General features: G+C 46.2%; 1 protein-coding gene across 1 annotated transcript in view; it reads right to left on the reverse strand.

Annotated features, from left to right (window-relative positions):
• TDRD1 (tudor domain containing 1) overlaps nt 1–16,472 on the reverse strand; it is a 299,412-nt gene that overhangs the window by 369 nt on the left and 282,571 nt on the right. The gene's annotated exons all lie outside the window — the stretch shown is intronic.

A 16,472-nucleotide genomic window follows, 5' to 3' on the forward strand; every position in this document is an offset into this window, starting at 1 on the left:
CCTGAGTAAGGCACGTCTGATCGTTTTGGGCTACAATTTCTGCTTAGAGCGGTCAGCAACATATGTTCTCGTGAGTATGTGGAGGTGGCACAGGCTTAGAAGCAGGTCAGGGCTCGCTGCTGTGTGGTCTACGGAGACACGGAACATTTGTCATGCATTTCCTGCTTGCTCGGCTCTGCGGATGCACACCCCACCCCCATGATTGTTTTATCATTTAGTGCTGGGCACTCATCTATTGAGTTTTTTTAACTAGATTTAAATCTCGTCATAATAAATGCAGTTTAGCACTATGATGGTCTCCCTTTTATGTTATGCAATATTTATGTGTATACACTGTTGGAGTAAATATTACGAGAGGAAGGCGTGGACAGAGGTTCTCATATGTGGATATTTCCCTATAGCAGTGATGGTGAACCTTGGCACCTCAGATGTTTTGGAACTACATTTCCCACGATGCTCAACTGCACTGCATAGTGCATGAACATCATGGGTAATGTAGTTCCAAAACATCTGAGGTGCCAAGGTTTGCAATCACCGCCATGGTAAGACTTGCTTATTAAATTAAGGGGTCATTAACATCCGGTGAATCGCCCCCTTAAAGGGTTGGCCTGTGTTCCCTTAGGGTGAAGGTATCGCAGAGCAAATCTACGAGGAAGTGAACTGGACTGCATAGTTCCTGACTTTGTATTGTGGATATTGCTCTTTATGGAGGACAATTTATTATATATTACTTGCACAAATAAGTTGTGGATGAACTTGGCACTGGTAACCACAGGTGCACTTTATATAAGTATTTTGGAATTGAATCTATTATTATTGGAGATTTGAATGAAACACTAAGTGGATATCATGTGTAGTTTACATAGTCACTTTGCACTTTAAAAGTTGAACTCCATGAATTCAGCCACTTTGATAAATACACAAGCATACAATGAGATAAATCCAGTGAGGTGCTTGCTACCTTGTGGACTTATCTTTTTAATTTACATCTGACAGATTAACCACTTCAGCCCTGGAAAATCCCCCCCCCCCCCCTTCATAAAAAAAAAAAAAACTGACAATTTTGGAATATATATATTATATATATATATATATATATATATACACACACATACACATACATATACACACACATACATATATACATACACACACATACACACACAGTGGGGCAAAAAAAGTATTTAGTCAGCCACTAATTGTGCAAGTTGTCCCACTTAAAAAGATGAGTGAGGCCTGTAATTATCATAGGTATACCTCAACTATGAGAGACAAAATGTGGAAACAAATCCAGACAATCACATTGTCTGATTTTTTTCAAGAATTACTTTGCAAATTATGGTGGAAAAATAGGATTTTTTTGTACTCACAGTAAAATCCTTTTCTCTGTAATTCACAGACTGACACAGCTCCTCTCTTTAGACCATTGGGTTGTTACGCCACCTTTAGGAGTAGACTAGGCATAACATGTTAACACGTATTAAACTCAGAACTTCTAATTCCGCACAAGGGGCTGTCCCTTAGGCAACAACCCCTCAGCCTGCCAAGCAGCCTCAGTACGTCAACAAGCAGTATAATGTAAAGAAAAATAGGAGGGGCGGGTGCTGTGTCAGTCGGTGAATTACAGAGAAAATAATTTTACGGTGAGTACAAAAAATCCTATTCTCTTATATGTACTAACTGACACAGCTCCTCTCTTTAGACCATTGGGACGTCCCCAACCAGTGCCAAAATGAGGGGTGGGGAAAACAGCATAAAACTTCATCCACCATGGCAAGTGGGAACTAGTATAAACTTTAGCCACAAAAAAAACAAAACAGGCATCAGCCGATGCACTGACATCTACCTTGTAGATTTTTTTTTAAAGTGCGAACAGACGATCAAGTCATCGCTTACACACTTGGGCGACAGATGCTTGATGTCGGAAGGCCCAAGACGTTCCGATTGCCCTTGGGAAGTGGGCCGTGACCCCCTTCAAGGCGTAGGCCTATACTACAAACTGTCTAATCCACCTGGAAATGGTGGCCAACGAGACCACCATGCCTTTTTTTTAGACCAGCCACTGAAACAAACAAGGAGTCTGACTTGCGAAAGGGAGCTGTAGCAGACAAATACATCCTCAGAGCCCAGACCACGTCCAGGGAATGGAGGGCCATCGCTTTAGGATGTGTCGGCTTAGGACAGTGATGGTAACACAATGTCTTCATTGATGTGGAATGCCGAAACTACCTTTGGTAAAAAAGAAGGTTGCGGACGCAACACCACCTTATCCTTGTGGATAACCAGATAGGGCGACTTGCAAGACAAGGCCGCCAGTTCCGAAACCCTCCTGGCCGATGTGATGGCCACGAGAAAGACCACTTTCTGGGAAAGAGTCAACAGGGGAATCTCTCTGATTTTCAAATGGCGGTTTCTTAAGTGCCAATAACACCAGGTTCAGATACCACGTGGGCAACAGTGGACGCACCGGAGGAACTACATGGCGGGACCCTTGAACAAAACTGCTCACTAGAGAGATGCAGGGGTGGATGAAAAAAAAAAAAAAAAGACAGCCAAAGCTGATATTTGTCCTTTAATGCTGCTTAAAGACAATTTCTGGTCTACCCCTTGCTGTAGAAACAGCAATATCCTGGATATAGAAAAGGAGCGCGGACGCCATCCTTTCTCCACACACATGGAGATGTAGGCCTTCCAGGTACGATGATATATCTTCCGGGAAGATTTCCATGCTCTCAGCATTGTTGGGATCCCAAGTCCGAAAGACCCCAGTTCCTCAACGCCTAGCTCTATATAGCCTTGCCGTTAAAACCAGCGATGGTAAAGCAGGATGGAAAATCGGACCATGAGACAGAAGGTATTCTCGCAATGGCAGTCGCCAGGGGGCGTCTGCCACCAGGCGTACAAGGTCTGTGTACCAGGGACACTGCGGCCAATCTGGGGAAATCAGTATTACTAGGATCCCCTCGGGCCTCCACTCTGCGGAGCAGATGTGGTAACAGATTTAGCGGAGGAAAGGCATAGATCAACTGGTACTGATCCCACGGAGCCACCAGAGCGTCTGACGCATCTTCCCAACGAATCTCGGGACCATTCGATTGAGACGGAAAGCTAGAATATCCACGTCTGGTGTGCCCCATCGCAGGCACAGTAGCCTGAACATCTCCGGATGCAACACCCATTTCTCCTGGGTCCATCATCTGGAGACTTCTCGTTCACTTGCCAGTTCTTCATTCCCGGCATGTAAATTGCCGACATGGCCGGTACATGTCGCTCTGCCCACTGAAGGATGTGAGCGACCTCCCGTGCGGCGGCTGAGCTTCTTGTTCCTCCTTGGTGATTGACGTATGCCACCACCGTCGCGTTGTCTGACTTGATCCTGATCGGACGCCCTCAAAGTCTCATCGACCATGTGGAGAGGCATAGTCTGAACGCTCTCAGTTCGAGCAGATTGATCGCCAACTTGGATTCGTCCAACGACCAGAGGCATTGGATCGACTGAACTCACATCACTCCACCCCTGCCGGTAAGGCTGGCGTCCGTTGTGATCACTGTCCACTTCAAAAGGTAGGAGCGACTTCCTGGAACGAAGTGCTGGGGACCTCAGCCACCAGATCAGGGAATCCCTGACTAACTGGCTCATCTAAATCTGCCGATCCAGGTACAACGGGGATTTGTCCCATTTTGTCAAAATCATCTTCTGCAGGACTCTGGTGTGAAACTGGGCATACAATACTGCCTCGAAGGAGGCCACCATGAGTCCCAGGACTCGCACGCAGAAGGGTAGCGACAACCACCTGGGGTTCATCAACAGTTTTAACGCGGCTCTGAGTCTGCAGCTTGTCTGAAGGGAGAAACACTCTTGCTTCCATGGAGACCAGCAGTAAGCCTAGGTACGCTGAGTCGGTACGATCACCGACTTTTTTAGGTTCAACAGCCACCCAAAATCTTGCAGGGTCTGCATGGTGATCGCCACATCCGCCTCTATCTCTGAGGCGGAAGATGCTCTTTGGAGATTGTCTAGGTATCCCATGATCATGATTCAGCATTGCCGCAGCAACGCCAAAACAGGAGCCAATACCTTGGTAAAGACTCGGGGGGCTGATGCCAAACCAAAAAGGGAGAGCCATAAACTGGTAGTGGGCTTCCCCGACTGCAAATCACAGAAACTTCAAATGCCGGAGACATATGGGTATGTGCAGGTACGCATCCTGGATGTCCAAGGATGCCAGGGAGTCTCCTTGGAGTGCAGCGACTACTGAGCAAACCGATTCCATTCTGAACCTCTACTTTCACAGAGTAATTGAGGGCTTTCAGGTCCAAGATTAAAACATACCCCTTTTTGGAGACTACAAACAGATTTGAGTAGAACCCCTGGAAACGTTCCAATTCTACAACAGGTACTATCACTCCATGACTCAGCAGGTCCCTTACCGCCCCCAAAAGAGCCTCCCAGCGAGCCGGGGGTACGGGTATGCCGGAGGGGAAGAATCCGTCTTGCGGCCAAGAGAGAAACTATCTTGTAGCCTGAGGAAATCAGATCGCAGACCCATTGGTCAGACAGTCGAGAGGCCCACCGGGCTGCAAACTCCCGAAGGCGACCCCCCACCGTATTGCGGGCGGTGGCAAACCTTCATGCGGTAGCACTTTTGCTCGCAGGCTTGTGGTTCCAGGGACGCTTTGGTCCTTCAGAGGTCGTCCTGTTGGGCTGGGGACGCTTGGTCAAAAAGGCCGTTTGTGAGCGGAGAAAGAGGGCCCTTGCCTACGACGTGGCTCCTTAACCTTCTTGGCCTGTAAGAGTAGTGTACTCTTACCACCTGTGGCATTTTTAATAATGTCACACAAAGAGGCTCCAAAGAGCCGGTCGCCAAAGGAGGGAAGATCCGTCTGGGCTTTTTTGGAAGCCTGGTCAGCAGACCAGCATTTCAACCAAATCAGGCGATTCAGCACCACTGCTGACACTGAAGCCCTGGATAACAGAGGGAGGGTAACCAGGGCTGCGCTTTTTACCACCGCCTCCATCTTGGCAACGAACGAATTGAGGACCACCGACAAATCGTCCAGAGGCACTGCAGTCTGCAGGTGAACCGGTTGCAATTGCCTGGATTTCGGGGGAAGAAACACCAGTTTCTGAAGCCATGCTGACCCTACCCTGTCTGCCACCTGATTGGGACTTAGGACAGTGATGGACCCACCCTCCTAACTGCTGCTGGCTGAGAGGCTCTAGCCTGCAGGACTCACCACCCTGACTGGTTCTGCACTGTCCAGCTTGTAGTGCCTGGGTCCATGGTCAGCTCCCAGGTGCATAGGAGATCACGCTGAGCAGTCCAGAGCTGCTGCAAATGGCGCTGAAACTGATCCAAACGTGTTCAGGCTCCAAGAAAATGTCAGCCGAGCGTCCAGTATAAAGGACAAACACAGGGAAAATGGCAGCCGAGCTACAGGAAAGCATGCTGCCCCACCAAAGATGGCCACTGAACACTGTATACCACGAGGGACAGTGAAATGGCAGTGAACAGAGTTGCAGCGATCGACAGGTACAGCCTCCAGACACCCCCAGGGAGAGATCCAAACACATCCAGGGCACAGCCAGCCAGTGCAGCTCCCCCAGGTGACAGCCCCTGCATATGACACACACCGCTCAGCAGCCTCATGCAGCATCCTCCACAGGAAGGGGGGGGAGGGAAGATAGGGACAGGGAGGTGAGGGACCCCCCTGAATTTACTTCCCAGGGAATGCCCAGCTGCTGAGCCCCACCGAAGCAGGGAGAGCTGTAATTACCAGTCCTGAAGAGCAGGGAGACATTCCAGAATAGACCCACTCCGATCAGTATGGAGTGGCTGCTGGCCCGACACATTGTGACACAGACATCAGTAGCCCAGTCATATGTGTGCCCCGGAGCATTAACGCTCACCGACCACCTCTGGAGCTGAGGCCTGTCGTGGCCAACCCAGCGCGGAGCTCTGGCCTGCCCACGCTCGCTGGCCAGGCTGAGGAGACTACAAGGATAAAAGGTTATCCAGCCTGTCACCCAGCCAGCTGTTAATAGCAGATCACAGAATCTTTAAACTTGCGCAAAAAGCAAAGCTTCTGCAGAAAAAACATGGACCAATGGGCCCGTCAGGGTTCCTAGGTCCTTCTTCACTAGGCAAAATAAAACTGAGGCTGCTTGGCAGGCTGAGGAGTTGTTACCCAAGGGACCACCCCTTTGGCGGAACTAGAAGTTCTGAGTTTATTACATGTTAACATGTTATGCCTAGCCCTCTCCTAAAGGTGGCATAACAACCTAATGGTCTAAAGAGAGGAGCTGTGTCAGGCGGTGAATATAAGAGAAATAGGTATTTGGTAGCCTACAAACACGATTTCTGGCTCACAGACCCGTATCTTCTTTAAGAGATTACTCTGTCCACCACTCATTACCTGTATTAATGGCACCTGTTTGACTTGTTATCAGGATAAAAGACACCTGTCCACAAGCTCAAACAGTCACACTCCAAACTTCACTAAGGTGAAGACCAAAGACCTGCCGAAGGACACCAGAAACAAAATTGTAGACCTGCACCAGGCTGGGAAGACTGAATCTGCAATAGCAAGCAGCTTGGTGTGAAGAAATAAACTGTGGGAGCAATAATTCGAAAATGGAAGACATAAAAGACCACTGATAATCTCCCTCGATCTGGGGCTCCACGCAAGATCTCACCCCGTTGGGTCAAAATGATCACAAGAACGGTGAGCCAAAATCCCAGAACCACACGGGAAGACCTAGTGAATGACCTGCAGAGCTGGGACCAACGTAACAAAGGCTATCAGTAACACACTACGCCGCCAGGAATTCAGATCCTGCAGTGCCAGACGTGTCCCCCCTACTTAAGCCAGTACATGTCCAGGCCCGTCTGAGGTTTGCTAGAGAGCATTTGGATGATCCAGAAGAGGATTAAGAGAATGTCATATGGTGAGATAAAACCAGAGTAGAACTGTTTGGCAGAAACACAACTTGTCGTGTTTGGAGGAGAGAGAATGCTGAGTTGCAACCAAAGAACACCATGCCTACTGTGAAGCATGGGGGTGGCAACATCATGCTTTGGGGCTGTTCCTCTGCAAAGGAAGCAGGATGACCGGTCCGTGTACAGAAAGAATGGGGCCATGTATCATGAGATTATGAGTGCAAACCGCCTCCCATCAGCAAGGGCATTGAAGATGAAATGTGTCTGGGTCTTTAGCATGACAATGATCCCAAACACACCGCCCGGGCAATGAAGGAGTGGCTTCGTAAGAAGCATTTCAAAGTCCTGGAGTAGCCTGGCCAGTCTCCAAATCTCAACTGCATAGAAAACCTTTGGAGTTGAAAGTCTGCCTTGCCCAGCTACATCCCCAAAACATCACTGCTATAGAGGAGTTCTGCATGGAGGAATGGGCCAACATACCAGAAACAGTGTGTGACAACCTTGTGAAGTCTTACAGAAAATGTTTGACCTCCGTCATTGCCAAAGGATATATAACAAAGTATTGAGATGAACTTTTGATATTGACAAAATACTTAATTTCCACCATAACACACACATACATATATACATGAGAAGCCGAAGGCAATGCAGATTAGATGATCCTTAGATGCAGGTTCCAAAGCCTAACACTTTACCCAGTATTATTTGCATGTGTAAGAACAGAAATTTTTTGATCCGTTGTACCCCTAACACCCAAGCATCTAAGCTGTAGGCTTTTCGGTGTCCATAAAGAATAACAGACTTTCCCCCAACTTTGGAAAGTGCAAGATCTTCATGTGGAAGAGGATTTGTCTGAGGGCTTGATACTCCACTAGAATGGTGTTTTTTTGACAGCATAATTCCGGATCCACAAAGGAGGTAGCCTACCTTTTACCAAACTCCTGATAAAATTAACAAGTTATGATTTCAGCTTCCAAAAAGAAAAACTTTAAAAAACAACTGTACCAGAAATGCTTTGGCGGTATTGGGAAATTGAAAGGACCCCATTCTAGAAACTGCACTATTAGAAGTAATAGGCTAATTCTTCAGCTTTACAATGGTATGTACTGTGTTGGAGAATCATACAGTCTCCATGGCTGACGATTTAGGGGCCACAGGCAGATCTGATACTGAATATCCGAGAGAAGGCCCTGAAGCACACTTGTGGCCTCTGGATTCAGTCAGCAAACATCTGTGCTATTTGGCCTATAAAGCCATGCAAGACTTAAGTAAAAACCTCTTTAGACAGGGAAGAGGAACCAGCCATGTCTGATGGAGCTAAGGAAGACTTTGAAGATGGCACAGACTAGCAAGAGGTTTCCAAGATGCAAACACCAGTAGACATGCTGCAAGAGGCACCAGAATTGTTAGTGGAATGTGATCTGGTGACATCCCAAACAGTGGGATTTTGTCCTCGGTGTCTAGAATGAAGCAAGTTGTAACTGCGTGACAGTGAATTAACGTAGCACAGGATAAGGGGCAAGGCTCCAGGTAGTCACAGAACCCAACTGCTGGTAACAGGTGTAGGGGCAGCTCAGGTGTTACCAAGTTGGAACAGGTGGGCAGCAGGAACACATTAGAATAGAGTTCTATGTGGCTCTATGCAATGCAGCAGCAGAGCAGAGAAATGTCAAAACTGACTCACATCACAGCTTTTCCTGCTCTTTCCCTCCAAGCAGCAATTCCTTTTTCTCAACTCACAACCCAAACAGCAGCTCTGCAGTTGAGCTTTCCTTGCTTTCCCCTTCCAGCAGGAATCCAGCTGCTCAGCTTACACTGCCACCACTCACAGCAGTGCTCAGCAGCCGTTTCCCCTGCTACCACCTTCTAGCAGTGATTACACAGCTCTGCACCTCCCTCTCAGTAGTAACTCAGGTTATCCAAAGACATGCAGGTAGGTTTATTGGCTTCTGTCCAAAATTGGCCCTAGTATATGAATGGGGACCTTGGATTGTAGGCTCTTTGAGGGTAGGGACCAATGTGAGTGTGCAATGTACAGGGGCAATTGTAGACACTCACTCAGGTTGAACTGGTTGAACTGGATGGACTGGTGTCTTTATTCAACCTTACTAACTATGAAACTATGAAAGGTTAAAGTGAAATTAATGGCAGATTTTTTAAAACATGCCATACTTACCTGCTCTGTGCAACAGTTCCTCCTCTTCTCAGATCCCCCACCAGTGCTTCTAGTCCCTCCCTCTTGCTCCCATAGCAAGCAACTTGCTCACTCCTGAGCCTCTGATTAGTGTGTCCATTCACACAGAGCACAGCTTGGACCTGCCCCAATGGCTCCTGCTGATGTCTCAGCCACTAAGGAAGAGAGCCAAGAGAGCCACTGCTCTTGTGCATGTTGCTGAATCGAGATGGGGCTCAAGTATACAAAAGGATTTTTACCTTCATGCACAGAATGCAAAAAAAAATTGAGCCTTTTCAACAACTCTCAAAATATACTGGTGGGTCTTATGACTTGTGCTGCCAAGGCACAGCAACAGAGAGGGGAAATGACTGGTTTCTCCTAAAAGATAGCTTACTCTACTGCTTCCTCCACCCTCAGCCAACAGTACTATAATGCTAACAACTGCTCTCTATTCACTTCTGCTGCTGTAAGAATACCCAAGCTGCATTCAAGAGAGACCTGAGCTTTAGAATCTAATCATTGCATCTGAGATGCTTACTGAGCTGCTCTTAGCTTCATTTACCCACCCATGCATGCTCAGGTAAGTAAATCAAAGCGTATCTCTGGCTGACATAGGCAGCATCTACGCAACTAACCAAACGCCATGAAGCAAAAATACAAAAATATAAACAAGTGATACATAGAACATTTTAATGAAAAGGAAACCTACAGATTGTATAAAACAACAGCCCTTTTCCAACTGGAGGTTTATTATATAAAGACATTTTTTAATGATAGATGAAAACAAGATACTGGACAGCCCTGGTCATATTACCATTTTTGTTGATTTTCTAAGTTAATAGGTAAAGTGTATGTTTAGAGAAAAAAAAAAAAAAACAGCTGACAACTCTGCACTGAAATCCCACCAATATTGCTGGTTCTACACATTGCTCTGATTTCCTGCATAACTGCAGGGTGTTCAAATTAAATTTTTGGTTATATTTTATGTTTCCTGAAAAGGTTGTGTTAACTTTTGTATTCATGGTCAACAGAACAAGTAATTTAACCAGGGCACCCAAACCTCTGAATAAACTTTTATCTACAGGATGATAGAACTACAAGGCACACAGTTCACATTCCAACACAAAATGTTTCTGGATAAGCAGCTTCTCATTTATTCTTTGCTGGCCTCTAATCCAGAGTATAATGACAGATAGCAGTAAGAGTTTAAAGGCTTAGTCCAACACCTTATTTTCTCATATGTGTGGTGAGTGATGATGTCATCTTCCAGCTTTTTGGCATCTCTTGAGGACTTTAGATGCAACATCTCTTCAATGGAGTTCCTACACCATCATGGACTCAATACTTCTATTCTACTCCATATAATAAATGCCAAATACATGAAAAATTCAATACAACAAAAAAAAAAAAACACAATGCAGTTATGCATTTTCTCTACTGTCCATTGAGGAACACTAGCAAAACAGAAAAGTTGTAAACTAGTCTCCGTATAGCTCTTCCTCTACACAGCATGCCTCATAGGAGGTTGGACACCTTTTATTCAGCTCTGCTGAAACAAATGCCCTAATTTTTTGCTAGGGTAGAAAGGGATCCTGCTGATACTTCCATAAACTTGGACTTGTCAGTGGCTATTACCCATCCCTTAAAGTATTACTGCTTTTGGATGTCCTAAATGTTCCAAATTCCTCTGCCTTAATGGAAGATGGAGAAAATTGGATTTTTGTACTCGTAACATTTTATTCCATTAAGTATATAGGTCCTACCCCTTTGCAACTTTAGCAGGCCCTTTAGAAACGTTCCTCACTAAACCAAGGCATGCTGAGCAGGGGAGGTGATTATATAGGAGCTGGCTTATAAATCATCAGCCTACAGCTACTGTCCAATTACAAGATGGAAGCTAGGAGGTGACCTGTTTTACATAACGTCCTTAAAGAAAAATCAGATTACAAATCTAGCCCCCTTGGAGCTTTAAACTAAGAGAATTCCAGTTAATCAAAAAAAAAAGTTCAACTTTCATCTGGGTCACAGAAGCAGGATTGCTTTACTGCTTTCCAGTCATGATGCCATGAACTTTTATGTCAACTGACGCATAATAGCCTGGGCTTGGACGCCAGATTAGGGAGAAGCTGGGAACTGTGAAGGTGGTGTTACCAGAGTCCAAGAGAGAAGACACAGCTGGCAAAATTAAATAGACAGGCATATAGCGCAAACTAATATCAGCAGTGTCCACTTCTAATGTAAAGAAAGAAAAAAAAAAAAAAAGCACAAACATAAAACAACTGAATTGCATTTTTACCAATGTAACTTCATGATATATGAATAAAATGTAGCGGTTATGGAAAAGTTCTGGGTGGACCCACCCAAAGGGGCAAGTTGAAGGGGGGGGGGGGGGGTACCTGGTTTTGACAGGTAACTGCTGCCACTTCCAGCTCAGATCACCGCTACAAACTGAGCCAGATGTTCAGCCCCTTCTCCTCCCGCGGTATTCTGGATCACTGTTTATGTTTTCTGGGTGTCCATCACCTCACCTAAGTGAGGAAAACACAGACAACTGACAGCAGAGGGTCCGGAGGCGATTCGCACAGCACTGAAATTAACATGTGATGTGCAATGCAATTTCAGCCATATAGATAGTATGTCTGAATTTGCATTGCATTTGGACCAAACTCACACAGGACCCCCTTTTCTTTATTGTACATCACGGGACACAGAACCATAGTAGTTACTATGTGGGTTATAAAGGCCACCTTTAGGTGATGGACACTGGCACACCCTAAGACAGGAAGTTCACTCCCTATATAAGCCCTCCCATTACTGGGAGTACCTCACTTTTTTCACCAGTGTCTGAGGGGCTGATCACCAGTAAAGATGTGCTATGCTGAGCGCCACTGGAATAATCCTTTGCTGGGGCTAGCTATGCAGCCGGATCCATTCAAAGTGTAATTTCAGTCCGAATTGAATGGTACCCAGGCCTCGTGGCGGAAGAAACGAGCTTTAGCCCGTAATGCTTCTCTTGTTTGAGAGCTGGACCTTGGGATCCAGTGCTTTGTTTTTTTAAGCCCTAAAGCTTCCTGGCAGGGTCCTATACGGGTCCAAAAGTGTGGATCCCTCTATAAAAAGTTGAAAGTTTTTTAACGGAGCCTGCCGTGAGGGGTGAAGATTGGGTCTGTTTGGTTTTACCACAGAATCCCTGCAGTGGGATAAGGCAAGTGGAGATTCCTAAGGAATTTTACATTTTCTTATGGATTTTCTCCTTTAAAAGTAAATGTTGTCATGCCTAAAGTCATCACTGGGGGCTGGATGGAGCACGTACCTGTTCTTGCTTTCATACCTCGCTCTGCATCTTCAGATGCTGCAGGCTTCCTCCGGCTAAGCAGTCCCAAGCCTCGGTAAGATGTTGGAGGGGGAATTTTATTTCTAAAAACAACCCCCACCTAGGCAGAAGCTCTCCCCTCTCCCGGAATAGGCAGGGGAAGCCAAGATGGCGGATGCCGCTCCACTTTCACTGCCTCGGACGGTGGTTCATCATCACACAGCGTTGGCATGCGGCAACATCCAGCATGGAACTACATGATAAAAGCTCCATTTGCAGACTGAAGACTGACAGAGGGACACAAGAGCAGAAGAGGGCATGTAAGTGGTGACACAGGCATTCCCTAGGCACATTTACTGAGCATCAGGCTGAGCGTTAATAGCAGCAACAGTTGCTGGACTATTTGCTTAAGCAGTGGGTGCATTTTCTTCTGGCAGTACCTCTATTTGTGCATCGAACTATGGTCAGAAGTGGAGGTGGAAACACCCCAAAAAAGGGCCCAAATATGTCTCCCTCAGGCTCTAAGGACCCTAGTGTCATCTCTATAATGTCATCCTCCCCTGAGAGACATGGGGTGGCTGGTCAGGGTGAGACATCAGGGCCGTCAAATGTTGCAACTGTTTCGAAAACTGCAGCCCCCGTTTATATTAGGTTTTATCTTCAGCTTTGGTGGGATTGGAAGAAAAGGTTAGAGGCTTTAATCGTATCTTCCCAGAGTGGGAGAAAAAGCGACAGGTCCCTTTCCACTACCCAGGACCCTCAGAAGAACTGGGGGCGGGAGAAGATGAAAACCCCTCAGGGGACCATGAAGAGACTGATGACTCTTCTTCTGAAGTGTCAATTGCGGAAGGACCTCCTTCAGCTTCACAATATGAAAGATTGAAGGTACAATCTCTTACTGAAATGGTCCACTCCACATTTATGCTACCCTTAACCAAGTTGGTTGGTAAACCAACTTCCTGTTTGTGTTCACTAAAACCTCCTCAAGCTGTGCATGCCTTTCATGTCCATTCCTTTTTTGGAACAGCTTATGTATTCTGAGTGGGATCACCCAGATAAGAATTTTTTTTTCCTCCTAAGAAGTTCTCAGTTCTTTATCCCATGGAGGAATAATTCACAAAAAAGTGGGGGATACCATCAATTGACATATTCTCTGAATAAAAGTTTGACTTGTCCGGTAGACAATGATCAAATGCTTAGGGATCCAACTGATAAGAAACTGGAATTCCTGTTAAAAAAAACACATTTTCTTTGGCAGGTTCAGCGACTCAACCTGCGGTGGCAGCAGTTGGTGTATGCCAATCCTTGAAAGACTAGTTTAAATAGGTGCTCAAGGTTATCCCGGGATTTAGCCGAGCTACCAGGGGCTTTAGGTTTTGCAATAGACGCTATGAGAGATTCTATTCTTCAAGCCTTATGCTTGGGCTGGTGTATATGCGTAGAATACTACGGTTGGAAAATTGGTCAGTCGAAATACCATGCAAAAAATTTCTGGCTAGTTTTCCTTGCCGCTGAATGGCTTTTTGGGGATGAATTTGGATAAATACATCCAAAAACATTTCTAGTGGAAAAAAGTACCCTTTTTGTTCCCAAGGATCCAGAGAAAAAAAGTCTCTCTTTCAAGCATTGGACAGTCTTGTCTCAAAAAGTGATCACGGTGGTCCCCATGGAAGAGCAGGGGTTGGGGGTTTTATTCAAACCTTTTCACGGTGCCAAAACCAAATGGAGATGTCGGACCCATTGGAGAGATGTACTTACCAGTCCTGAAGAGCTGGGAGACATTCCATTGTAGCCAACTCCTGATCAGTACAGGGAAGTCTACTGGCCCAGCATACTGTGACGCAGACATCATATGTATGCCCCGGAGCATAAAAGCTCACGACCACCTTTGGAGCTGAGGTATGTCGTGGCCTGCCGAGCCGTAGCTGCGACCTGCACACGCTCTATGGCCGGACTGGGGAGACTACAAAGATAAGTGAACCAGCCTGTCACCCAGCCGGCTATTGATAGAAGATCACAGGATCATTCATTTGCGCAAAAATCCAAGCTTCTGCATATAAAGAAAAAAAAAAAAAAAAAAAAAACATGGACCTATGGGCCCGCAGTGTTCCTAGGTGTATCTCCTTCACTAGGCATAATAAAACAGGCTGCTAGGGCAGACTGTGGGGATTGTGGCCTAGGGACCACCCCCTGGGCAGAACTAAAAGTTCTGAAGTGTTGTATTACAACTTTGTCTAGTAATCTCCAGTGATAGGGCAAACAACCCATTTTGTTACAGAGAGGAGCTGTGTTGGTCGGTGAATATAAGAGAAATGGCCAATACGCTTTACGGGTTTAGAAGACTCCGCTTCCAGGGCTCTTGGAGGCAACTGATGGGGAGCCAGTGGTGTGTGGGATTGTGCTTTGAATCCTTGCTGTCAATTCATTATAGATAATATACTTAACCTGATCCAACTTTTGGCTGCTTAACCACTTGCCGCCCGCCCTATAAGCAAATGACGGCTGCAAAGTGGTTTCAAAATCCTGACTGGGCGTCATATGACGTCCTCAGGACTTTGAGACCCTGCGCGCCCCCGGGGGCAAGCATCGCGACGATCGTTGTTGCGGGGTATCAGTCTGACAACCCGCAACTACGATCTCGGTAAAGAGTCTCTAACAGAGACTCTTTACCACGTGATCAGCCGTGTCCAATCACAGCTGATCACAGTGTAAATAGGAAGAGCCGGTGATCGGCTTTTCCTGACTCGCGTCTGTCAGATGTGAGTAGAGGAGAGCCGATCAGCTGCTCCTCTGACGGGGGGGGGGGTCTGTGCTGATCAATTATCAGCGCAGCCCCCCCCCCCCCCAGGATGCCCACACTGGACCACCAGGGACGCCACCAGACCACCAGGGATGCCCAGCACCAGGTATGCCACCCTAGACCACCAGGGATGCCAGTCAGTGCCCACAATGGGCTTCACTGATTGGCATCCGTGCCACCTATCAATGCCCATCCATGCCACCTATCAGTGCCCATCCATGCCACCCATCAGTGCCCATCCATGTCGAATATCCATGCCAATTTGTGCCAACTATCAGTGTCCATCAGTGGCGCCTCATCAGTGTCGCCTCATCAGTGCCCGTCAGTGTAGCCCCATCAGTGCACACCAGTAAAGGAGAAAACAGACTTTTTTACAAAGTTTTGAAACAAAAAAAATTTTTTCAAAATTTTCGGTCTTTTTATTTAGCATAAAAAAAAAAAAAAAAAACAGATGATCAAATACCACCAAAAGAAAACTATTTGTGGAGAAAAAATTATAAAAATGGAATTTGGGTACAGTGTAGCATGCCCGCGCAATTGTCAAATTGCGACAGCGCTGAAAGCTCAAAATTGGTCTGGGCAGGAAGGTGTTTAAGTGCCCAGTATTGAGGTGGTTAAGAGCAGCAAGATCATCAACCAAAAGAGGAAAAAAAAAAAAAAAAAAAAAAAAAAAGACTCCAAAACATGCACATGAGTGGATCCTTACCACCCGAGCTCCAGAGTCCTGAAGAAGTTGGTGCCTAGGAGTGTTCATACATGAGTTGTATGCATGAATGGCTGAATATGCAAGGGGCGTGGATATGTGCACCTATGGGGCAGAGATGCCACTTGCGCTTGTGATTGGCTGTCAGCTTTGACAGTTTCCTGGTGGGATAGCTCAGGCGAGTTTGTACTTGTGTCCGAACACGCCTAAGCTCATCACTGGCGGTGCCAACTAAACTACCAAGAGAATTGTTTATCATTTTAAAATAAAACATGGAAGTTGTAGCAACCAAAATTCTAACAAGTTGCTACAACACTTCTCGCCCATCAACATCTGAGCTACACGTGAGAACAGATTGGACCTTGACATTCCCTTGAAGAGTAGCGCTAATGAAAAAGATGCCTCTTACACAATAGTCTCCACTGTTACAACCTCGACAAACAAAAAGAAACTGAGTCCAACCCACTTTACAACATCTTTCCGCATCCTATTCCTTTATTTCCGATTCAAGGGATATTTGTAATACAGAAAGTAAAAAT

Source organism: Lithobates pipiens, unplaced genomic scaffold (genome assembly GCF_037356315.1).
Source record: "Lithobates pipiens isolate NorthernLeopardFrog02 unplaced genomic scaffold, aLitPip1_a1.2 Scaffold_25, whole genome shotgun sequence".
In the NCBI taxonomy this organism is placed as follows: domain Eukaryota; kingdom Metazoa; phylum Chordata; class Amphibia; order Anura; family Ranidae; genus Lithobates; species Lithobates pipiens.